Here is a 25,846-nt window from a genome sequence, read left to right as displayed (position 1 = left end):
TGCTCGCTCTCTATCTCTGTCTCTACCTATCTCTTTCTGTCCCTATTTTCTATATAAATCTGGAAAGTAAGGGAATCGGGCCCATGGGACCATGGCGACTAGTTAGATTCTGGGTGCGCGGGTTGGGACGCACATGCAGACGAAGGGGAAAACAGGGAGAGGGAAGGCGGCGTCGTTAGACGTACAACCATGTCCCTATGCAGATGGGTGGTTAGCTGTCCCCTTCACTGTGATGAACAATGTTGCTTTGTAATGTTTACACTGACCTGTCTTCGATTCTGTGTTATGCACCTTGATGTTTTATCCTATTTTCTATGCTGATGATTGTAATGTCACGGAGGTTCCTGTGGACCCCCTTTTCCCTGTTTATAAAATTAATAAAAACATTTTTTGCTCCGGACTATAGGCCGTATTCCTTTTTTGTCCTCCTCCGTAGGACGGTTCTCCTAACTGAAGATGATTTCACTGCGATCAGGATCAGCCGAGCAACTAGGCGTCACGTCCCTCCGATAAGCCTTGACTGTTAAGCAGGGTATGGAGTGTATGAGCAGAGTAGCACAGAAGAGGTGGAAGCCTTACCACTGGCTGGCAAGCGCGCACAGACCATATTGCCTAGCTGTCAGCAGGTGGCCATTATCTGCCACAAAAGTCCGCTGTGTGTGTGGGAGGTCCACTCGGGGCCTGGTGATCGCATGGTGGAGTGGTGAGCCAAAACAACACTTACCATGGCAGCCGTGTTTGTTTTTATATGTGGTATTTTCTGTGCTCCTGTTTTACCTATGTTTTTTCTCTGGTGTCGTTTTTTTTTGGGGCATGGCGGCTGGTTCCTCCTGGCTCCAGCCCCCACTCTCTCTTCCCCAGGGCACGCTCAGCGCATGCACGGACTGAGAATGAACAAGGCCTAGTTTCCGCATGTGCACAAGCGTCTCGTACCTGGCGCTGACATCACGCAGAACCACTTTTAAATCTCCAGGGGAAGCCTGCAGAGCCTCGGGAATGATCTTGGGTATATGCAGCGACTTCCCCGGGTCTCTGGCATGGCTTCCCCAGGTAAGGGGTCTGTTTTGTGGGAGTGGATGGTCCTCTGTCTTCTGCTGACCTGTTTGCTCCTTGCAGTGGCCTGCATTAAACATTATGGATCCTTCACTGCCCTCTCATAGCAGGTATGCTTTCGGGGACTTCCCTGTGTTTGCCTGCTGGGGGGGGGGGGAGAGTGGGTTCAAGGGCACCAGGCTTAACTTTTTTTTTTCCTTCTCTTTTTTTCTCTCTTCCGTCTTCTCTCTTCTTTCTCTCCACAGCCCTTCTAGGTCTAAGGAACAGTACAGTTCCCGCAAAAGAAGCAGTTCAAAATCACACCGCCGGCCCTCCTCCTCCAGGTCCAGGCACCACAGATCTCTCTCTGGTTCCAGACACTGCAGTAAAGATCCTCCTCGCCCCCTCGCAGGGTGATGGAGAAATCGTGTTGGGGGTGTAGGGCCTGGGTTCCTGCTGGGCGTCCACAATTCCCATGGTGAAGTGGGCACAGTGGTGGACACGACCCTTCCAGAAAGGGTTCCTTTAACAATGGAGGTCCAACAACAAGAGTCAGCACATCCACCTTACTCCAGCTATGAGAACGTCCCTCCTTTGGGTGCTCCAGTTGGAAAATCTTCACAGTTGCCACTCGATCATCCCCATCACATGGGTCATGGTAACTTCAGATGCCAGCAAGGGCTGGGACACATTGCCCTTTGGAAGTAGCACAGGGCAGGTGGAACTCCCCTTCTCTAGGGATTGTGTCCAATATCCTGCAACTACGGGCCTCATTTCAGGCGCTTCATCATTTAGCCCTGGTTCACACTGGGTACGATTTGGAACGATTTGAGATGCGATTTGACATGTCAAATCGCATCTCAAATCGGCGGCAATTGTCGGCAATGGCACTGTCCTAATCAGTGCGACGCCGCATCTGCGATTTCAAAAAGTAGTTCCTGTACTACTTTTTGCGATTTCGGGCCGCGATTTACAATAAATTGCGGCCGAAATCGCGGCAAATCGCGGCAAAATCGCGGCCGCGAAATCGCGGTAAAATCGCGCATTTTACCGCGATTTTGAATTCGCAGCAGTATGAACTTAGGCTTAAGGAGAAGATGCTCAGTGATGCTCAGGTTGGACAATACAACCACTGTGGCCTACATAAAAGGCAGCGTGAAACCCGCAGCTAGTCTCTGCAACGGGAAGTGGAGCCAATCATGAACTGGGCACAGAGGAATTTATCCAACGTTTCAGCGGTCTTCATACCCGGGATCCAAAATGTTCAGGCATACTTCCTTTCTCATGTTCAGATGAACAACAACGAGTGGTCTCTCCATAAAGAAGTGTTTGAGTGGCTCTTGTCCCTGGGAGTGTCGCCGGAGGTCATCCCCATGCAACAAGTTGGCCAAGTACTACTCAAGGTTCCAAGACCCTCAGGTCTATGGAATAGATGCCCTCACGGACCAGTGGAGGTTCCGCAAGGCTTATGCCTTCACTCCAGTGCCTGTCTCCCTGAAGACTCAGAACACAGTAGGTGGAGGTGATAGCGATAATTCCTTTCTGGCTTAACAGGCCATGATTTCCTCTCCTGACACTCCTCAATTATCAGGAATCAGTTCCTCTGCCACTCAGGCTGGACCTATTGTCTCAGGGCAAAACCCTGCATCCCTGTACCTCTGACCTGCACCTCAGGGCTTGGTTCTTGAGAGGGGAAGGTTCGAAGCTTTAGGCTGCCCAGAAGAGGTCATCCCTACCCTCCTGAACGCTAGAAGAAATAGCACCAACAGGGTCTATGAATGTATATGGACCAGGTTCACAGATCATATGTCCTCCAGGTCCAACTTATGTAGTGCTCCGGCAGTTCAGGACATTCTTAGTTTCCTGCAATCTGTTCTAGACCTATCTCTATAGTTCACTTTGGGTACAGGTATTAGCCATCTCGGCATTCACATGAGTTTCATGTGCAAAACACTCTCTTGTTCGACAGTTTTTTAAAGGTGCTAACAGGCTTAGGCCTCAGAGGAAGCCGAGGTTCCCCAAGTGGGATCTCACTCTTGTTCTGCATTTCCTTTCACAGCTTGGATTAGATCATGGTAAGCAACTCTCAGTGAAGGAACTTACTCTCAAGAACACCTTCCTGGTGGCTGTTACTTCAGCAAAAAAAGTGTCTGAAATCAGAAATCTGGGTTCAAAGAAGCCTTTTCTAACTTTCTTTCTGTACAGAGCAGGTTTAATCCCTATGCTGGGGATCGAATCCTAAGGTGACCACAATTTTCCAAGAAAATCAGGAAATTGTGCTCCCTACCTTTAGATTAACAGAAGATCAAGATGTCCATCCCCTTGATGTGGGGCACATCCTGAAACAATATCTGGAAGTCACGGCTCCCTTTCGGCAATTGGATTTTCTTTTCATCCATATCCATGGAAAAAACAGGGGAATGCGGGCTTCGGTTAGATCCATTGCTGCATGGATTGTTCAGATTATTCAATGGGCTTACAAAGCGAAGGGCTTGGCTCCTCCAGAGGCAGTGACAGCGCATTTAACCCAGAGTATCTTGACATCTTGGGCAGCTTTGCGCCACGTCGCTCCCAAAGTAATCTGTAAGATGGCTTCCTGGTCTTCTATCAACACCTTTGTATCTCACTACTGAACCAGCTGCCTTATCTATCAATTTTTGTTTGCAAGTACTGTCGGTGTTAAATAAATTTGTTTTCTTTGCTCAGCATTTTCATGTACAGCAAGTCATTTCCCACTATGGATGAGCACGATGTTCGGGTCGAACATAACTTTGACTCGAACATCGGGTGTTCACTGAAAAACTAACATTATGTGGCATCAGCAGCGGGAGAGTACCTGGGCGTGTTCACAAGTCTATTTGCCAGAGCCGCTATGAAGCTGACAGCGTGAGAGGGCTAAATGGCTGAAGGAGACTTTTCTGCAAAAATACAAAAAAGTATATAAAACACCCAAGCTCATCTTTAGTGAGAGACACTGGCTGGCAGTGGCTTTACAGGTACTTGTTTATCTGCAGTTTTCTCTTCCTTATATCCCTTCAAAATGGCAGAAAAGTGTTAAAAAGCTTTCTTCATCTGTCAGGAGCAGGGAGGAGGGGGCAGAGAGGTTGCAGTTACAGTGTGTGAGACCTGATCAGGACCACGAGTAGGACCACATACCGTGCATCCGGAAAGTGTTCACAGCGCTTTACTTTTTGTAATATTATAGCCCTATTCCAAAATTGATTAAATTCATAATTTGACTCAAAATTCTACAAACAATACCTCATAATGACAACATGAAAGAAGTTTGCTTGAAATATTTGCAAATTTATAAAAAATGTATGAAAACCGGTACCGTACATAAGTATTCACAGCCTTTGCTCAATACTTTGTTGAGGCATCTTTGGCAACAATTACAGCCTCTAGTCATTTTGAGTATGATGCTACAAACCTAAAACACCACTTTTTGGGCAGTTTCTCCTATTCTTTTTTATTAATTAGATGGGGTGCACATTTGCTGTTGGGGTTCTTTCTTTAAGTGGGGGTATTTATAGTAAGTGGGAGCACTTCCGACTCTGCACTTTGAATCCACAAAGCAAACTTGTTTACCCCTTCAGCTCTCCTACCACTCAACATGCTCTCTCTACCACTCCTTCTGACACTTATGTCCTCCTTAAACTCTATTTCCTTCACCCCTCTCTCCAACCCACACTTTATAAACATCACCCTCATGTCTCTCTTCTCCTTTTTACTGCACTCATCAACTCTTGCTAATTCTAAATTCACATGCCTTTGGTCTCCACGACTGTACTCTTCGCTGGTTCCCATCAGGGCTCAAGTCCTGCGGGAACGCGTGGGAACGGAGTTCCTGCATTTTTTTCACAGCAGGAACTCGGTTCCCTTTGCAGGACTAGAGCAGCCAAGCCGCCCGAGCCAATCCTTCACTAAGCGGCGATGCCCAGCTCGAGTCACTGTCAGGGGCAGGCGAACCTTAGTAATCCTTTATGTTACTGGCCGCTTCCTGTATTTGGATTCATCAGGTATTCCGTCACTTCCTCGATGCCGCAATGTCTCCTGGGAGCTTTTGACATTGTTCCCAGGAGACATTGCGGAGGTCTGCCGCGAGTTATCACGGGATTTGAGTGGAGTGGATCTTGGGTGGGAGTTCCCACACTTTTTTCCCCAGGACTTGACCCCTGGTTCCCATCCTATTTATCCATCCTAACCTTTTATTTTTTTTTAACAATCAGGAGTGCTTTATTGAAGGAAAAACAGACACATAATATACCAGCAATATAGACAGTTCGATAGTCAAGAATAATGCATTACAAAGCATGTCAATCACAGATTTCACATATCATGCACGCTCAACAGTACAATCAGTAACACAACCCAGACCAAAAGAATGTATAAGGGAAGCGGAGTGTGCTCCAGGGAACCAGGACCGGCGGAGTCCACTCCAAGAGAGACTCCGCCACCTGGCTGATTAACGTTCCATCCATGGCAGCCACACCTTATCATACTTCCAGGGACACCCACGACTGATATAGGTCAATTTATATAGTGGCAACGCTGCATTAACCCTATTCTCCCACGCGGACACAGAAGGGGGGGCAGAAGAGGTCCAGTTGGTAAGTATTTCTTTTTTGGCATAGAACAAGAGGTATAAGATCAGTAGCTTGCTATGATGGGACCTGTGATCATCGTCCATGACGCCCAGCAAGGCCAGCGCAGGCGTCATGGGCACTGAAAGCTCTAGACGAGCATTCAGATGGTCAAACACACCCGTCCAAAATGGCCCCAAAGCCGGACACGTCCAGAACATATGTAAGAAAGAGCCCCGTTCCACCCGACACCGCGGGCACAGTGGGTCCCTGCCAGGGTATATCCTAGACAGGCGCACAGGGGTGAAATAAACCCTGTGCAAGGATTTTGTCTGCACAAGCTTATCTCCCGCAGATATTACCAACCTGGGGGCACGCTCCAGACACTCCTCCCAATCCTCCCTCTCCAAATCCGGGATATCCAACTTCCAAGCGTCCCAGAGCCTGTCCAATTTAGGGGAGTCAATGGGAAGCAATACGCCATACAGGGCAGAAAAAGGCTTTGACAGGTCCTCACCAGATAGGAGATCTTCCACCGGGTCAAACCTAAGCTCAGGCGAAGTGGGAAATCCATCCTAACCTTTAGTGTCAGTTACAACTCTACTGCCCCCTCTTCTCTCCTTTTCTCTGTCGGGGTCCCCCAATGTTCTGTTCTTGGACCTCTCCTATTCTCCATCTACACCTTCTCCCTGGGTCAGGTAATAGCCTCCCATGGCTTCCAATACCATCTCTATGCTGATGACACCCAAATCTATATCTCTACCCCTCAGCTCACACCTTCAGTCTCCTCGCGTATCACTAACTTACTAACAGACATATCAGCTTGGATGTCACACCACTTCCACAAACGCAATCTATCTAAAACTGTGCTCATGATTTTTCCTTCCCCACATGCCTCTGCTCCTGATCTCTCTGTCAAAATCAATAACACTACTATCAGCCCGTCTGTACATGCCAAGGTTCTAGGTGTAACCCTGAACTTGAACTATCTTTTAGGCCCCACATCCAAACACTTTCCAAATCTTGCCATCTCAACCTCTGCAATATCTCCAAAATACGCCCCTTCCTAACCAATGACACTACAAAACTTCTAATTCACTCCCTGGTCAGCTCCAGCCTCGACTACTGCAACACCCTCCTCAAGTTCTTACCTTTAAATAGGCTATCCCCCTTCAGTGCATCATGAATGCTGCCAGCAGGCTCATCCACCTTACCAACCGCTCAGTGTCTGCTACTCCTCTCTTTCAGGATTTTTCCCCAAGCCTTTTCTATCCTCTGCAGCTCCCTACCCCAATCTCTCCGACTATCTCCTACTCTACTTTCTTTTAGACAATCCCTGAAAACCCTTCTCTTCAGAGAAGCCTATCTGGTCCTCATTTAACAAATGTATTTTTACTTTCTTCATCAGACCTTCCCCCACAGCTATTACCTTTTGTATCACTTGACCCTCCCTCCTAGATTGTAAGCTCTAACGAACAGGGCCCTCTGATTCCTCCTGTATTGTATTGTATTGTAACTGTACTGTCTGCCCTCACTGTTGGTGCTATATAAATCCTATATAATAATAATTATTATTATTTTTCTTTGCAGGACCTCTCAAGCTCAAAAGGGTTGGATAGGGAGCATCGGTGCACAGCCATTTTCAGATCTCTCCAGACATGTTCAATCGGGTTCAAGTCTAGGCCACTCAAGAACTTTCACAGAGTTGTCCTGTTGCCACTCCTTTGTTATCTTAGCTTTGTGCTTATGGTCATTGTACTGTTGGAAGATGAACCTTTACCTCAGTCTGAGGTCCAGAGCGCTCTGGAGCAGGTTTTCATTAAGGAAGTCTCTATAAATTGCTGCATTCATCTTTACCTCGATCCTGAGTAGTCTCCCAGTTCCTGGCACTGAAAAACATCCCCACAGCATGATGCTGCCACCACCATGCTTCACTATAGCGATCGTATTGTCCAGGTGATGAGCAGTGTTTGGTTTCCTCCAGACATGACGTTTGCCATTCAGGCCAACGAGTTAAATCTTTGTTTCATCAGACCACAGAATTTTGTTTCTCATGGTCTGAGTCCTTCTGGTGCTTTTTGGCAAACTCCAGGCAGGCTGTCATGAGCCTTTTACTGAGAAGTGCCTTCCGTCTGGCCACTATACCATACAGGCCTGATTGGCGGAGTGCTGCAGAGATGGTTGTTCTTCTTGAAGGTTATCTTTTCTCCACTGAGAAACCATGAAGCTCTGTCAGAGTGACCATCGGGTTCTTGGTCACCTCCCTGACTAAGGCCCATTTGCTTAGTTTGGCTCTAGGAAGAGTCCTGGTAGTTTCAAACTTCTTCCATATACAGGTAATGATTGAGGCCACTGTGCTCATTGGGGCCTTCGAAGCTGCAGAAACTTTTCTGTACCCTACCCCAGATCTGTGCCTCGATACAATCCTGTCTCTGAGGTCTCCAGAAAATTCCTTGTACTTTATGGCTTGGTTTGTGCTCTGACATGCACTGTTAACTGTGGGACCTTATATAGACGGATGTGTGACTTTCCAAATCATGTCCACTCAACTGAATTGACCACAGGTGGACTCCAATCATTTTAAGTGTTATGCTCAATTTGAGTGTTATGACAAAGGCTGTGAATACTTACAGTGTGTGCATGTGATTTTTTATTTTGAATACATTTGCAAGGATTTCAAACAAACTTCTTTCACATTGTCATGTATGCGGCGCCTGTGGATCCCTGGGTGTGGGAATAAGCCGAGGATAATACACTAGATAAAGGGTGTCCAATCTTTTTACCTTCATGGGCCACATTGGAACAACAATAAGGATAGCTGATGAGCAGAAAAAGTCAGGCAGATAATTAATAATAGTTAACGATCAATGATATAGATATGGGTAGATTCAGGTAGGGGCGCCTAAACTTAAGGACGGCATAGCCTAGCATGTTTACACTACGCCGCCTTAAGTAAGAGAGGAAAGTACATGATTCAGAAAGCACTTACCTCCTTATTTAGGGCGGCGTAGTGTAAACACGGCGGGCGTGACCTCACGTTTTTTGACGTTCTTTCACACTGCGCATGCGCCGGGCGCCTACATTTCCCAGGGCGCATCGCGGCTAAGTACGCCGTACGGGCCTATTGATTTTGACGCGGACGTAAACGACGTAACTCCCGATTCGCAGATGACTTAAGCAAACGACGTAAAAAATTCGAACCTCGCGGCGGGAACGGCGGCCATACTTTAACATTGTTATTCCACCTCATAGGTGGAATAACTTTAGGCCGCCTAAGGCCTTACGGAAACAACGTTAATCGACTGCGGCGGGCTCGTGTACGTTCGGGAATCGGCGTAAAAGCTCATTTACATAATCTACGCCGGCCGCAATGGAAGCGCCACCTAGCGGCCATCCAAAAAATTGCAAGCTAAGATAGAACGCCGCAAGTCGTCCTATCTTAGCTTTGTTTAAGCGTATCTCTGTTTGAGCATACGCTTAAACAAACGCCGGCGTAGATTCAGAGTTAGAAATCTTTCTGAATCTACCTAAATGTACCTATCTGAGTAAAAAAAAAAAAATGTTAATGATATTTTTATTATAAAAATAAAAGGGCAAGTGCGATATTTTACATTGTTTTTGAGAAACGAACACATCTATATCTGATTTGATGGATGAAGTAGCAATTCTCAATGAATTCTCAAGGTGCTCATCAGATATTTTGACTCTAATTTTAGTCTTCATGTTCTTTATCCTTGAAAATAGTGGCTCACATATATGTGCTGTTGAAAACTGATGTTATGAAGAAGTAGGGCTGCAACTAACAATTATTTTCATAGCCGATTATTGTTTAGATTAATCGGATAATAGCCTTAAAAAAAAATAAAAAAAAAGCATTTTTAATTTTTTTTGGGCCAATTTGTTGTTGGGCAGATTACAAAACACAAATTGCTGCAAAAACACATCATATGCTTTTCTGCGGCTTCTCCATTGAAGTATATTGAACCAAAAAAATCAAAATAGCACCTTTTGCGTTAAACAGTCCTTGCCCTTTCCAAATACGCAGCAGCTGAAAAAAAATCATGGATGTGAACGTGTCCCATAGGAAAACATGTAAATGAACTGTAGTGTGTTTCTGCAAAAAGCACCAAAAAACAGAGGTGTGACCCCGGCCTGAGATGTTTAGTAACATAATGGGGTTAAAAAAACTAAAATAAGTACAAAAAGAGCAAATAATCGCTACTGTATGGGGTTCATTTTTTTACTGTGGGACAGTAGCGATTTGCTCTTTTGTACTATAAAGGTTTTTTTTTTTTTTTTAACCCCATTATGTTACTGGCCGATTAATCGATTATGAAAATTGTAATCGATTATTTTCATAATGGATTAGTTGCTGATTAATCGATTAGTTGTTTCGGCCCTATGAAGAAGGCATGATTGTGAAGAGTGGGATATTTTTCTTTAAAGCGGGGGTTCACCCTATTAATAAAATATTTTTTTTTTTTCTTCTAGCATAAAATGAGGCATAGTAGCGCGAGCTACAGTATGCCTGTCTTTATTTTTTTAGTCCTGTACTCACAGTGTAATCGTAGAGACAAGATTCCGACCCCCCTCGGGGAATGGGCGTTCCTATGGAGAGGGAGCATGATTGACGGCCGGCTATGGCACGTCACGCTTCTCCGGAAATACCCGAAATAGGACTTGGCGCTTCACGGCGCCTGCGCATAGTCTGTGCGCAGACGCCGTATAGCGCCGTGAAGAGCCGAGACCTGTTCCGGCTGTCTTCGGGGAGCGTGACGTGCCAGAGCCGGGCGTCAATCACCTTCCCTCTCCATAGGAACGCCCATTCCCCGCGGGGAGTCGGAATCTTGTCTCTACGATTACACTGTGAGTACAGGACTAAAAAAATAAAGACAGGCATACTGTAGCTCGCGCTACTATGCCTCATTTTATGCTAAAAAGATGTTAATAAGGGTGAACCACCGCTTTAAGAAGGTATAACTTATAAAAGTCCAGCAAAGGGACACGATCAAAAAAAAGAAAATTCAGGCTGCATGTGTTTGCTTAGGCCCCTTTCAGACTGGGGCGGGAGCCGCGGTGGCGGTATAATGCCGCTAAAAATAGCGGCGCTATACCGCCGGGATTGCCGCGGGAATCAGCCGCTAGCGGTGCGGTATTAACCCCCGCTAGCGGCCGATAAAGGGTTAATACCGCCCGCAATGCGCCTATAGAGGCGCATTGCGGGCGGTATTGCCGCGGTTTCCCATTGTTTTCAATGGGAAGGAGCAGTGAAGGAGCGGTATACATGCCGTTCCTCTCACCGCTCCAAAGATGCTGCTGACAGGAGATTTTTTTGTCTCCCGCCAGCGCATCGCCTCAGTGTGAAAGCCCTCGGGCTTTCACATTGAGTCTGCAGTGAAGGAGTTTTTCAGGCGGGATAGCAGCGCTAAATTTAGCAATGTACCGCCTGAAAAACTCCTCAATGTGAAAGGGGTCTAAGTGTAAACTAATTTGTTACAAAAAAATTCAAGAAATCCAACATTTATTAATATTGAGGATTTTGTCCCCGTTATGGTGATGAGAGGGAGGTATTATCTAGTCTTAACACATTCCCTTTTATAGGATGACAACGCTGTTCAGTACAGTTGTCACCCTAGCAGAGGAAGTGTGTTAATCACAGGATTAACTGGTTAAAATAAAGCCACCACATCTAAGGACTGGTAAACTGCAATACAGGCATACCCCGCTTTAAGTACACTCACTTTACATACACTCGCGAGTAAGGACATACCCGTGAGTGTATGTAAAGTGCCTTACAAGTACTGTACAGACATTTTGCAGCCGCAGTAGAAGGAGCTGAAGCTCTGAGAGCATAGCCCGCCCTGTTCCAGTGTGCCCCTGACACCCACACTACAGCCCCTGAGACCTCAACTACAGATCCTGACACCCCTACTACAGTCCCTGACCCCCCACTACACCCTAGAAGTGAAAAAAGGTATTGTTTCACTTTAAGTACATTTTCGTTTTACATACATGCTCTGGTCCCACTGTGTACTTAAAAGTGGGGTATGCCTGTACTATCAATTTATGTTCTTGGGATTAGATTGAATATAAATGTAACAAAGTCCCGGGCCCCTTTAGGCCTAATGGTGACCTCCAGAGTCAGGGACAGCTGACATCCTTCTGTGTAGAGTGGGTTACAAGGCATGGTGGGTGTAATGCAAGATGAAACAGTGGGCGCCAGTCACTTTTTGAATGCAAAGAGATTTATTGTCTCTTAAACAGAACTGTGGGAGAGAGGGTTAGGGCCAGGACTCTCTTAGGTAGATGCAATGTTAATTGGCAGACTCCGAGACTTCTATAGGCAGACAGATATACAGGTGAAGGCCTCCAGCTGTACACCACTTCTGTATAGGTAGGATGCTGTCTCCTATAGCAACAATCTTGTAGAAGTTACGAACTGTAATTGTATCCAACTATTTGCAACACAAACAGCTCTCAGCTTACCCCAAAATAACTCACTGTGGATTCTCACTCAATGGGCTCCAGTCTCCCTCACTAGACTTCAAATCCAGGAGCCACTGGATGCCCTGAGCTCTTCCACTTTTAGCAGTCAGTATCTTCCTCAAGCGTCACCCCCCCCCCCTTCCCTGCTGGGTCCCTACCTTGGACGTCACAGATACTCCTCAAGCATCACACCTGCAGACACACTAGGTCCCTGGCTTGGCACTCACCTATGCCCCACTCACCTCTGCTGTCCCGCTGGGTACCTGGCTTGACACTTGCTGAAGTTTACCCACTTCTTCACCATCCCCGGCTGGCGAGAAGTCTTCTCTAGTACTAGCCTCAGCTTACGCACAGTGGTCTCTGATAACAAGGTAGATGGTCCCTTAGCAGCGACAGCTTCCCTTTTACCTCCGACCACAACAGGTTCCCCGGCCGGCGGAGCCGTTACCTCTGGTTGGACTACAAGCCCACAGTCCCAACCCTACGCTGCTCTCCTGCTTCTGGATAGGCTCTCAGACAGCCAAGCAGCCAGATGTACCGGCTTCTGGCCTAGCAGCCTGGGACAGCAACACACATTCACCCAGACAGCCGTATGGGTGGCACAGAACCCCGATCACCTGACTTCACCCAAATAAATAGGACCTCCCAGCAGGCCAAGGGACCCATGAAAATCCCTGCCCATTGGCTGAGAAACCCCATTCATTCCTAATCTGCTCTTACTATGCACTTGTATTATATAATGTCACCATCTACAGTGCCACCTAGTGACAGAAGAGAAAGTGCAGCAAGTCCAGAATTAGGGAGAAATCAATTGATCTCCTAACACTTGTCCAACTAAATTTCATAGCAGCCCTGCCTAAACATCAGGGTGCTGCATAAATATGCTTTAATGCATGATTCACATGTATCCATACCTGCCAACGTTTTTAGATTCGGCGCGAGGGGCACCTATTACCAAAAGTATGTAGGCATAAGACACATCCATGTCACGCCCCCTTAAAGGAATCATAAAAAAAATATTAGTCAAACCCACAAGTGCTTCTTTTAACCACTATCATTCCTTGATACTGGATTTCGAAATTTACAGATGCAGAAATTTAGAAAGCAAATGGCACTGGGAAACACTTTTTAAAAGATAAATTGTGCATTTTATATACAACTATATAGATCAGACCAAAATGAGGGACAAATGAGAAGGAAAGAGGGCAGAGGGACTTTGTTCTAAATGAGGGGCAGTACAAACCACAAACAGTTTGGGATAGTTGGGAGCTATGCCTATGCCTTTTTAGTGCTTTTTGCATTTTGCACTACAGAATGTGTTCCATAGGAAACCATGTTAAATGGACTGTAGTGAAAATCTGCAAAATGCAAAACACTAAGGGCCAGATTCTCATCCAGCTGCGTATCTTTGCGGCGGCATAACGTATCCGATTTACATTACGCCTCCGCAACTTAGACGGGCTGTATTCTCAAAGCACTTGCTCCGTAAGTTGCGGCGGCGTAGCGTAAATCGGCCGGCGCAAGCCCGCCTAATTCAGATTTGGAACAGGGGGGCGTGTTTTATGTAAATGTTCTGTGACCCGACGTGATTGACGTTTTTCACGAATGGCGGAAATCTCCCAGTGTGCATTGCTCCTAATACGCCGCAAGGACGTATTGGTGTTGACGTGAACGTAAATTACGTCCAGCCCAATTCACGGACGAGTTACACAAACAACGTAACATTTTTAAATTTTGTCGCGGGAACGACGGCCATACTTAACATTGGTACGCCGCACTTACGCCACCATATAGCAGGGGTAACTATACGCCGGGAAAAGCCTAACGTAAACGGCGTAACTTTACTGCGTCGGCCGGGCGTATGTGAATTTGCGTATCTAGCTGATTTACATATTTCGACGCGTAAATAAGCGTACACGCCCCTAGCGGCCAGCGTAAATATGCAGTTACGATCCGACGGCGTAAGAGACTTACGCCTGTCGGATCTAATAGATATCTATGCGTAACCGATTCTAAGAATCAGGCGCATAGATACGACGGCACAACGCAGAGATACAACGGCGTATCTCCACTGAGAATCTGGCCCTAAAACTGCATAGGTGTGAATCCAGCCTAAACACCCCTCTATGTTAGCTGTGATAGATCTTTGGGTGGCCAAATGTAAACAGACTCCGGTATCATGTTTTTGTCTAGATAACAGAAAAGTTATTTTCCGTTTTTTTCCAGACCTGGATTGACTTGGAGATGGGGGGGTGTAAAAGACACAAGTCGGTTTACATCCGCCTATCCATAAGGCTGCATGATCGGGTCCATCTGAAAAACTGACAGGCAGACCTGATTTCAAAGCCCATGTAAAAGGGCCAAAAGACTTTCTTTTTTTATTTTCACCTTGTGATCTTGCCAGTAAGTCTGTTGTTTTTGAACAGAACACGCTGCCCTGCAGATTTAGTAGTTAGAGGGTTGAAACCATTTAACATTGCTTACAATAGTCAGCATTTATTCATTTATGTAAACCCTTTATCCCAAAAGATAAAAACTATGGGCCAGATTCACAAAAGGGATACGACGGCGTATCTGCTGAAACGCGTCGTATCCCTGTTTCTATCTATGCGACTGATTCATAGAATCAGTTACGCATAGATATCCCTAAGATCCGACAGGTGTAATAGTTTTACACTGTCGGATCTTAGGATGCAGTACTGCGGCCGCCGCTGGGGGGAGTTCGCGTCGTAAACCAGCGTCGGGTATGCAAATTAGCAGTTACGGCGATCCACGAAACTTTTTCCCGTCGTTACGTCGCCGCAAGTGTTAGTTTGCCGTTGTAAGGTTAGGCCATTTTACAAAGTGTAAAATTACTACACCATGTAAAAGTATACCCGTCTTTCCCGCGTCGCTTTTGAATTTTTTTTTATTTATCTTTTTTTCACGTCGCGATTCACAAAACGTCGGCGCGTCGTAATTTCACGCAAAGCACGTCGGGAAATTTGCGTCGGGAGCATGCGCAGTACGTCCGGTGCGGGAGCGTGCCTAATTTAAATGGTACCCGCCCCATTTGAATTGGCCCGCCTTGCGCCGGATGGATTTAGGATACACCGCCGCAAATTTCCAGGTAAGTGCTTTGTGGATCGGGCACTTAGACAGAAAATTTGCAGCGGTGTAACCTAAATCGGTTACGTTATGCTGCGCCCGGGCTACGTGAATCTGGCCCTATAGCTGTAACTTCTTAACCACTTCAATACAGGGCACTTATACCCCCTCCCTGCCCAGACCAATTTTCAGCTTTCTGTGCTCTCATGCTTTGAATGCCAATTTTTGTTTATAAATGTGGGCCAAAATTTATACTGCTACATATCTTTGGTAAAAATAACCCAAATAAGTGTATATTATTTGGTCTGTGTGAAAGTTATAGAGTCCACAAGCTATGGTGCCAATCGCTGAAAATTGATCACACCTGATGTACTGATGGCTTATCTCATTCTTGAGGCCCTGAAATGTCAGGAAAGTACAAATACCCCCAAAATTACCCCTTTTTGAAAAGTAGACAGTCCAATGTATTTAGTAAGAGGCATGGCAAGTTTTTTGAAGTTGTAATTTTTTCCCACAATTCTTGGGAAGATAAGAATTTTTTTTTTTTTACACACACTTGTCATAACAAGTTATTTCTCACACACAGCATATGCATACTTCTAATTGCACCCCAAAATACATTCTGCTACTCTTCCCGAGTATGGCAATACCACTTGTGTGAGACTTGTTCACAGTCTGGCCACATACAGAGGCCCAACATGCAGGGAGCACCGTCAGGCATTCCAGAAGCATAAATTACACATCTACTTTCTTAATGACCTATTACATGTTGAAGGCCCTGGAGCACCAGGACAATAGAACTACCCACAAAATGACCCTATTTTGGAAAGAAAACACCCCAACGTATTGTTCACTTTTTTTCCACAAGTCTTCAAAAAAACGTGAATATTTCTAACAAATAGCATGTACATAATAAAAACGACACCCAAAATATATTCTGCTACACATGTGTGAGACTTTAAAGGTCCGTACACACGATCGGATATTCCAACAACAATTGTGTGATGGACGTGTTTTGTCGGATAATCCGACCATCTGTATGCTCCAAATGTTGTTGGAATTTCCGACAACAAATGTTGGATAGCCATGCTCTCAAATTGTCTGACAACAAATGTGTTCCGTTGGATTATTCGATCGTGTGTACACAAGTCTGTTGGATTAAAATCCAAAGTACAAACACCCATGCTCCAAATCAATGCTAACCATCAGACAACATTAGCAGAAGTTGCCCAAAGGGTGGCGCTTAAGAGCTGAAAAACCACGTAGATCGTGAATGTTGGCTGAAAAAGTTCTGCCGTCTGTATGCAGAACAAGTTCACGGCCAATGCCCTTCGGACAAAAATCCACGGATTTGTCCGATGGAAATCCGATCGTGTGTACGAGGCTTTACACAGCCTGGCCATATTGAGGTCCAACATGTAGGGAGCACCGTCAGGCATTCTAGGAGCATAAATTACACGATAACAATTACAATTTTGAAGGCCCTGGAGCACCACAAAAGTAGAATTACCCACAAAATTACCCCATTTTGAAAAGCAAACACCCCAAAGTATATTCTATGAGGCATAATTAGTCTTTTGAACAGTTATTTTTTTTCCCATAAGTCTTCGGAAAACGTGGAAAGAAAATGAAAACTTTTTATTTTACACAAAGTTGACAATTTATATAATATTTCTAACACACAGCATGTACAAAGCAAAAATTACACCCCAAAATACATTTTGCTATATCTCCTGAGTATGGCAATACCACGTGTGTGAGACTTTTACACAGCCTGGCCACATAGAGAGGTCCAACATTGAAGTAGTACCTTCAGGCATTCAAGGAGCATAAATTATACATCTAATTTCATTCGTACCTTTCACACTTTTGAAAGTCCTGGAGCACCAGGACAGTGGAATTACCCACAAAATGACCCAATTTTGGAAAGCAAATACCCAAAGGTATATACTATGACATATGGGCTGCAGATAGGTACTTGGGTACTCTGATGGGCTGGAGACAGGTACTCTGGTACTCTGATGGGCTGGTGACAGGTAACCAGGTAATCTGATGGGCTGGTGACAGGTACTCGGGTAATCTGAGGGGTTATGACAGGTACTCGGGTACTCCGATGGGTTGGTGACAGGTATTTAGGTACTCTGAAGGGCTGCAGATAGGTACTCGGGTAATCTGATGGGCTGGTGACAGGTACTTGGGGACTACGATGGACTGGTGACAGGTACTCGGGTAATCTGAGGGGTTGTGACAGGTACTTGGGTAATCTGATGGGCTGATGACAGGTACTTGGGTACTCTGATGGGCTGGTGACAGGTCCTCTTTATTACTGGGGGTGGCAATCAGCGTGTGTTGGTGTGCACTGTAAGCAGTAACGAGCGGTTACCCCAATCTCCTCCTCACACACAATCGGTGTGTGAGGAGGAGAACACAGTAACAGCTCTTTATCATGGTTTGTTTACATTCTGTGACCGGCTGTGATTGGACACAGCCGGTCACGTGGTTAAGAGACATTTTTATTGGCTCTTTACACTGATCTGGGATGGGCTGTGTCCCGAGGGACATGCCTCATCCCCGAATGCCACGCGGCGAGTACGGGAGCATGTCATACGACACCTGCCCAGGATGGGAGAGTGTTTGACGGCGTCATTTTGGTATGGAACTGGTTAAAAAGTGTTAGCTGGAGTTTGGCTTCAATTTGTTAGTGTATCCGAATCTGTTAGTATATTTAACACTCCCCCCTCTTAAAGAGGTTGTAAACCCTATAAAAAAATTAAAATAAAATGTAAGACATTGCATACTAGCTCATTATGAAATACTTACCTTAGAGTGAAGCTCTCTTAGCTTCACCCACACACCGCTGAGATGGCTGACATCTTCCCCGGTGTTCCTTCCGGGTTCATAGGTTCCGGTGCTGTGAGTGGCCGGAGCCGCGATGACGTCACTCCTGTGCATGTGTGTGAGAAACGCCGGTTACGGCACAGGGCCCTGAAGAAATGGCACGGGAGGCCGTTTTTTCAGAGCCCATGCGCCAATGATGTTGGCGTATATAGTAAATATCTCATAAACAATGCAAGTTTAGGAGATATTTACAATACCTACAGGTAAGCCTTATTATAGGCTTACCTGTAGGTAAAATTAAAAAGGAAGGGCCAGATTCACGTCGATCTACCTGATTTAAGATCCGCTCCCACAAGTTTGCGAGGCAAGTGGGTAATTCACAAACCACTTACCTCCAAACTTGCGGCGGCGGATCGTAAATCCCCCAGCGGAATTCAAATTCCGCAGCTAGGGGGAGTGTACTATTTAAATCAGGCGCGTTCCCGCACCGATTTAAATGAGCATGCGCCGTCCGCGGAATTTCCCGGCGTGCATTGCTCCCACTGACGTCACTAGGACGTCAGTGGTTTCGAAGTGAGCGTAACTAGCGACGCGCGGGTTTCTGAATCGGCGTACGCAAACGACGTAAAAATTTTTAAAAGCGAAGCGGGAACGACGGCTATACTTAACATCGGAAACGTCGTAAGAACACTGTGTCGGGTCCGCGTACGTTCGTGAATTCGCGTATCTCGCTGATTTACATATTATTCAACGTAAATCAGCGGGAACGCCCCCGGCGCCATTTTCAAATTGAAAATAAGATCCGTGTAACACTGTCGGATCTTAGCCATATCTATGCGTAACTGATTCTATGAATCAGACGCATAGATAGGACCAGTGTAAGTCAGAGATACGATGGTGTATCAGGAGATACACCGTCGTATCTCTTTGTGAATCTGGCCCGAAGACTTTACTTTCTCTTTAAGACTGTCAATCCTGCTGTCCAGAGGTGTCTCTGTTGCTCCTTCATCCAGAGTGGAGGCACTCTAACACAGAAGGTGTTCTACCGGCCAGATTACCAGGTGAAAAAAGAAAAAAGAAAGCTAATGCAGCCACCACATGTAATGATTGGTAAGCTGCAATATATAAAACATTTTGGGTTTAGGGGTTTAATACTGCTTGAAACTCTTCTTTCATATAGGCCCAAGCCTGTTTCATTTTGGAACTACTGCAATGAAATAATGATAACAGCACAATATCCATAAATAAAACTACAAGTAAAAAAATCTAAAATAAAAAACTAAATTTCATTGCCCATAAATCTATATTATATATATACCGTACACACACACCGAACGCCTGAATTTTGAGAATATGTCTTCCAGCCACCACACTCATAATTCACAGTATGCAACGATGAGGACTGCAAGCAACAGCCATGTTTGCCGATTGCCTTTAAAAATCTGTTTGGTAGCTAAAGAAAATTGATTGAGTGAATTATTTAGCGTGTCCTTGGAGTTTGATGCCTATATACCATACAAGAGGCTAATAACCTTGCTTTTTTTTATTTGTTTGATATAGAAATTAGATATACTGTGCTTTTTTTTTCCTGGGGCACGGCTTTAGAGAGAAATTGAATTGCTTCAAGGAGCCTGTATAGAAAATGAACATATACAGAATATCTAATAAATGCAGACTGTCTTCATCATGTCTCTTGCTATGGAATGTATAGTTCCCTTACCTTCAGTCAGACTGGGGGTCCAAACCAAAGACAACTGCAACATCCGGGTACCAGTACCTCACAGAACTCGCAGCTCTTCAAAGGCCACTAGTACCTCACATTGATTAGATTTTCTCCTCAGGTTGCTGTTTCCCGCTATAACCCTTCGCCATTAAGACAATTAGCAGACACCCACTTGTATCTGGGAAAAGAAATCCAGCACTGACAGAATTAAGAAAAAATAAATAATATAAAAAATAATTGCTTGTGGTCGACTTGTATGTGTCTATTGACAATCCGTCCAGCCGGAGTCTCTGCATTATTCATTGGCAGTGTGCTTGCACAGAAAGATATGTCGGGGAGCTCGCCCACCTCTTTCCTCCTGTCTGGAAGGCTTCCTTTCCCTTCCCAATCACACAGCACTGCATTCAGGCAGTCATTTGTAGGAGAAATGCCAGGAACAGTGCAAGAGTGTTGTATGAAGGAGGAGGAGGGGAGAGGGAAGTAGGTAACCAGCGAAGATGCTCTCCTCGTTTCTGCTATGAAGAATAGAGTAGCTCCCACCCATCATGTGCACTTGTCTGTGCTTCTTCCCTCTGCTTGCTGCATGCATAGAAGCTCTATCAGCAGAATGGATTCTGAGATTCCAGCTGTAGGCATGGCATTCATCAGTTCAAGAGATGCTAGTTACCACATGACAGGCAGATTTTAACAGAGCAGCCATGCTAATTAAAGCTTTCTATACAGTAATCAGTTTTTGATCTAAAAAAAACTGAACATATTTCCCTATTCACGCATACGAGGTGGATGCGGGAATCCTCTCTGCTGAGCTTATTGAATTCTGACAATACAGACTCCTCTACTGTCAGGATACACTGATCAGCATTGCTGCCGATTGGCTGCATTTGCTGATCGAACAAAAATTTACCAGCCGTTCTGTTACATCAATTACTTTCGAACGAGAATGGCCATAGATAGATCAGATAGATAAAATAGATCAGATCAGATAGATAATAGATAGATAAAATTCAGCTAGGACCTCGGCATTGGCATCCAGCTATGGCCAGCTATAGTAAAATCTCTTAGGGCTCAACACAAGGGCCGAAGACTGATGTGAATGTACAATGTATATGTAAAGCGTTGCGTAAAATTGACGGCGCTATATAAGTACCTGAAATAAAATAAATATGAGGGGATGGTAAATGCCGGCGGTTTGGCCACCATTTTACCACCAACTTAAAGCGGGAGTTCACCCATTTCTAAAAAAAAAATTTTTCTTCCCCTAGATTCCTGCTCGTTCGGTCTAGGGGAATCGGCTATTTGTATTAAAATATGAGCCGTACTTACCCGTTTTCGAGCTGCATCTTCTTCCGTCGCTTCCGGGTATGGGTCTTCGGGAGCGGGCGTTCCTTCTTGATTGACATTCTTCCGAGAGGCTTCCGACGGTCGCATCCATCGCGTCACTCGTAGCCGAAAGAAGCCGAACGTCGGTGCGGCTCTATACTGCGCCTGCGCACCGACGTTCGGCTTCTTTCGGAAAATCGTGACGCGATGGATGCGACCGTCGGAAGCCTCTCGGAAGACTGTCAATCAAGAAGGAACGCCCATTCCCGAAGCCCATACCCGGAAGCGACGGAAGAAGATGCAGCTCGAAAACGGGTAAGTACTGCACATATTTTAATACAAATAGCCGATTCCCCTAGAGAAAACGAGCAGGAAGCTAAGGGGAAAAAGTGCCCTCTAAGGGTGAACCCCCGCTTTAAGTAGGACAAAGATTATGCCAGGAAAACAATACTCACGAAATGGAAACTGACAGAGGCCCATACAATTGCAGCCTGGAGATCAATGATCAATGCAGTGCTCCCTCTATACTGGCTCACAAATATGGGTCGCAATTGCCCTTAAAACTTAAGAAGATTTGGTCAGCCTGGGAGGCAGCTAGGAATCTTGAAATTTACCACATCCGCCTCCTGTTTTTGGAAGACCCCCTTCCCTCCCCACTCTTTTTGCTTCCTTTTTTCTTTTCACCCTTCACCCCCCCCCCCCAAACTTTTTTATTCTATCTCTTAGTCGACTCCAACATACATTATGGAATGTATTTTATTGTGGCTCGTGTCTCAGGCCTCGTACACACGGACAAGAATCTCGTCAGGAAAAAAACATTGGCCCAGATTCAGGTAGAATTGCGCGATATTTGCGGGGGAGCAGGGCAAAGATTTTGCCCTGCGCCCCCGCAAATATTTTGCGCTGCCCTCGATTCACGGAGCAGTAGCTCCGTGAATTGAGAGGGCGCGCCGGCAAATTTGCCCAGCGTAAGCGCGCGCAAGTTAAATGATCCCGCCGGGGGCGGGAATCATTTAAATTAGGCGCGCTCCGTCGGGAAACTTTCCAGACGTGCATTGCGGCAAATGACGTCGCAAGGACGTCATTTGCTTCAAAGTGAACGTGAATGGCGTCCAGCGCCATTCACGAAGCACTTACGCAAACGACGTGAAATTCAAATTTCACGTCGCGGGAGCGGCGGCTATACTTTAGCATTGGCTGCCCCTACTATTAGAAGGGGCAGCCTTGTGCTAAAGTTGCCGTACGGAAACTCCGTACCTGGCTTGCGCGGGGCCTGCGCAAGTTTGTGAATCAGTTGGTAGCATGCAATTTGCATACTACACGCTGATCACAATGAGAGCTCGTCACATTCGATGCCGTCGCTGCCATCTTGCTTCACCCTACCTATGCCTTGGAAGCTACCGCGCATGCGTCAAAGTCATTTCGAGCATGCACGGGTTTCCACGGCGACAGGTAAGTATGCACACTCTCGGGTTTCTCGTCGGGAAACAGGCCGACAAGAATCTCGACGAGAAAATAGAGAGCAAGTATTCTTTATGTTATCTACACGTACAATGAGATTTATTTTTGTCAATAAATATTTACTTTAAAAAAAAAAGTAGAACACGGAGACACCCAGAGTTGTACACATCCCGCGGCAAACCTTAACCACTTGAGCTCCTGAAGATTTTACCCCCTTCATGACCAGGCCATTTTTTGATGTTTGGCGCTGCATTAACTTGTAATAGTGCTGTCATGCAACACTGTACCCAAATTTAATTTATATAATTGTTTTCACACAAATAGAGATTTCTTTTGGCGGTATTTGATCACCACTACGTTTTTTATTTTTTGCAATATAAACAAAAAAAGACAAAACATTTAGAATTTTTTTTTTATTTACTTTTTGCTATAAGAGCCGGTTTACACAGGGGCAGCATGACTTGCCAAGCGACTCGGCAAGGCGATCTGCACATGACTTCAGAGGTGACTTGCAAAATGACTTCTGTATTGAAGACAATGCAAGTCACCCTGATGTCGTACCAAAGTAGTACAGGAACCTTTTTCTAAGTCTGAGCGAATTGAGTTGCTCCTATTACAATGGTTCCATAGTACAGAACGGGGTGCAACTTGTCAGGCGGCTAAGTCGCCTCACAAGTCGCTCCTGTGTGAACCAGCTCTAAAACATATCCAATAAAAGTGTTAATAAAATTTTGGCCAAAAAAATAAACAATACGTGTAAATTGATTGGTTTGCGTGAAAGTTCTAGCGCCTACAAAACTATTAAATGGCAGGGATAAGTGACTAATAATGGTACTGCGAATATGCGGCACTAACTGATGCTGGGGGGAACCGAATAACTGCCACTGGGGACACCAGGGACATTAACACAGTGAAGGGGTTAACATCTAGGGTGACTAATGGGTTAAATGTGTGCCCAACAATGTGTAACGTGTACTGCTTTTGCCCTAGATATTTCTCAGTTTCTCAATCTGCATTGCAGGAATGAGAAACTTACAGATCGCTCCCTCTGTACAGAGCTTTGTCAACACAGAGCTCTTATCAACACAGAGCTCTGGGCTGTGATTGTACACAGCTGATCAGCAGGTCCCAGGTGTAAATCATGCTGACAGGTTTCCGTTGTATACAATCACAGCGGGTGCGGGCAGGAGGCGCACATGCACACCCTCAACCCAGAGGTAGGCAGCGTCTTACAGTCAGGAAGTAGAGCCCTTTTACACCGAGCCGCACCCGGCGTCAGCAGTAAAACGCTGCTATTTTTAGCGGCGCTTTACCGTCGGATTTGCGGCACTTTTCGGCCACTAGCGGGGCACTTTTAACCCCCACTAGCGACCGAAAAAAGGGTTAAAAACACCCGAAAAGCACTGCTACAGCGGTGTTTTGCCAGTGCCACGGCGGCGCTGCCCATTGATTTCAAAGGACAGGAGTGCATTAGGAGCGGTGAGTTCACCGCTTCTAATGCGCTCCAAAGAAGCTGCTGGCAGGACTTTTTCTGATGCCCTGCCAGCGCACCACTCAGGCTTTCAGACTGGAGTGAATGAAGCAGCCGTTTTCACACCCCCAGTGCAATTTTTTTTTTTAGTTTTGGATAGAGTGGAGATAGATTAGAATACCTGTCAGGTTGTTATTGATACCTCTGCTCTTGTTAGAATGGTTATGCAATAACCATTTTCTTTTTCATTCAACCAGCGGGTTGAACAAAAAAATTATCTGATTCCCACATCCCCACATTTGATGTGGATGGGGGAATTACTCCCATTGTGCCATTGTGTTCTGACAGTGGGGAGCCTCTGCTTGCCTCCTGTACTAACCCTGGCCTGTTTACTGACCAAATTTCTGCCTGCTGCCTGGACTTTTGTTTTGCCTGTTTGCTTTGTCTGCTGCCTGTACTGACCCATCTGCATGTCCAACTGACTATGTTCCTGTGGGACCCAGTCCCAGCTATCCCCTGCGAACAACTGCACTCCTGGAACCAGAGGAACTCTTTTGTTCTTTCTTTCTTTAGCTTCCTGTACTTCCTGGCCAGTGAGCATGGCATTCCTGAGGGCAGTCACATATTTGTAGGCTTGGCTTGCTTGGCTTATAGGAATCGGGACTGCTATAGGTGACGCTACACTAAGCTATATTCCCTGACCACTTGTACAGAGGCGACCTACAGTACATTGGTTTTGACACAATTGGTGGCTTTGTGTGATACACAAGATACAATGTCCAGTACATAATCAGTCCAAACAGTGAAAAATTATTGCCATACTCGGGAAGAGTAGTAGAATGTGTTTTCGGGTGTAAGTACAAGTTTGTCTATGCTGTGTGTGAAACTGGCAACTTTGTATTAAAAACATATTTTCATTTTCTTTCTGCATTTAGCAAAATATGTGTGGCAAAAACAAGGAGGTCTTCAAAAGGTTTACCATGCCTCTTAAAAAATACCTTGGGATGTTTGCTCTCCAAAATGTGTCAGTTTGTGGGTGTTTCTAGTGTGCTCCAGGGCCTCCAAAAATGTTATAGGTAGTCAGGAAATTAGACACATAATTTATTCCTCTCGAATGCCTGAAGGGGCTCCTTAGATTTTGGTCCCCTCTATGTGGCTAGGCTGAGAAAAAGCATGTGTTATTGCCATACTCGGGAGCAGTAGTACAGTGTGTTTTGGGGTGTTGTTCTAAGAATGCCTAATGATGTGTGTTAGAATTATTTTATTCATTGAATTTGCGCAAAAAAAAATATATTTTCTGCATTTGGAAGCGGGAAATAAAAGACGTTTTAATAAAAACAAAAAGTAAAGCGCAGCACCAATAAAAAAAAAAATCATTGTGTACACAATAGAGTAAAACCTTGGTTTGAGAGCAAGACAAGCATTTTTTTTTTATAAATTTTGACTTATATACAAGCGATGTCTTGATATAAGAGTAGCGTCATGTCACAACTGAGTGCAAAAGAGAAGAGAGGCGCCTCTAAGTGTAGCAATATGGCTACATTTAATGAAGGTACAACATTTAGAAACTCACATGGTTGATGATTAAAACACATCTAAGTATGCAGACATCCGGGGTAAAGCTGTCCACATAGACCGTCCTCCGCCCTGCCATTGATGTCGTCCCTTCCACGAGTGGTTCAAGCCTCGCTTTCAGATCGCTCTACTGCAGGGTAGTCTTTTCGGTCATGACTGCAGACTGACAGAGGTGAGAGCCGGCGATGTTCTATGTGGACATCTTTACCCCAGATGTCTGCATACTTAGATGTGCCTCTTTTAATTATCAGCCATGTGAGTTGCTAAATG

General features: G+C 45.4%; 1 protein-coding gene across 1 annotated transcript in view; it reads right to left on the bottom strand.

Moving 5' to 3' along the window:
- Positions 1 to 20,413, bottom strand: part of TMEM121 (transmembrane protein 121) — a 68,844-nt gene extending 48,431 nt beyond the window's left edge. The window contains exon 1 of the mRNA XM_040332091.1: positions 19,747 to 20,413. The gene's annotated coding sequence lies outside the window, so the exon portion shown is untranslated. The remainder of the gene's footprint in view (positions 1 to 19,746) is intronic.
- Between the last annotated feature and the right edge of the window lie 5,433 nt (positions 20,414 to 25,846).

The sequence above is a fragment of the Rana temporaria genome, chromosome 13 (genome assembly GCF_905171775.1).
Source record: "Rana temporaria chromosome 13, aRanTem1.1, whole genome shotgun sequence".
Lineage (NCBI taxonomy): Eukaryota > Metazoa > Chordata > Amphibia > Anura > Ranidae > Rana > Rana temporaria.
The sequence above is the reverse complement of the archived record's forward strand: the minus strand, read 5'-3'. Positions and strand labels throughout refer to the sequence as shown.